General features: G+C 47.0%; 1 protein-coding gene across 1 annotated transcript in view; it reads right to left on the bottom strand.

The window, feature by feature from the left end:
- Window positions 1–266, bottom strand: part of LOC119594897 (chymotrypsin BI-like) — a 10,826-nt gene that overhangs the window by 7,855 nt on the left and 2,705 nt on the right. The window lies entirely within an intron of this gene.

The raw sequence follows: 266 nt of genomic DNA, 5'->3' as shown, positions 1-266 counted from the left end.
TATTTTTCAGTTCGCTTTGTTATCTATTCATTAATAATTTTCTATCTACTCTGTTACTTATCTCTCTTTTCCCTCCGTCTTTCTCCCTCCTTCTCACCCTCCCTCTCTCTCACTCTCTCACCCTCTTCCTCCTTCTCTCATCCTCCCTCTCGCTCTCACTTTCTCTTCCTCTCTCCGCCTCTCCCTCCTTCTCTCTTTCTCTCTCTTACCCTCACTTTCTCTCCCTCTTTTCTTCCCCCTCCCTCCCTCTCTCATCCTCTCTTTCG

This window comes from Penaeus monodon, chromosome 34 (genome assembly GCF_015228065.2).
Source record: "Penaeus monodon isolate SGIC_2016 chromosome 34, NSTDA_Pmon_1, whole genome shotgun sequence".
In the NCBI taxonomy this organism is placed as follows: domain Eukaryota; kingdom Metazoa; phylum Arthropoda; class Malacostraca; order Decapoda; family Penaeidae; genus Penaeus; species Penaeus monodon.
The sequence above is the reverse complement of the archived record's forward strand: the minus strand, read 5'-3'. Positions and strand labels throughout refer to the sequence as shown.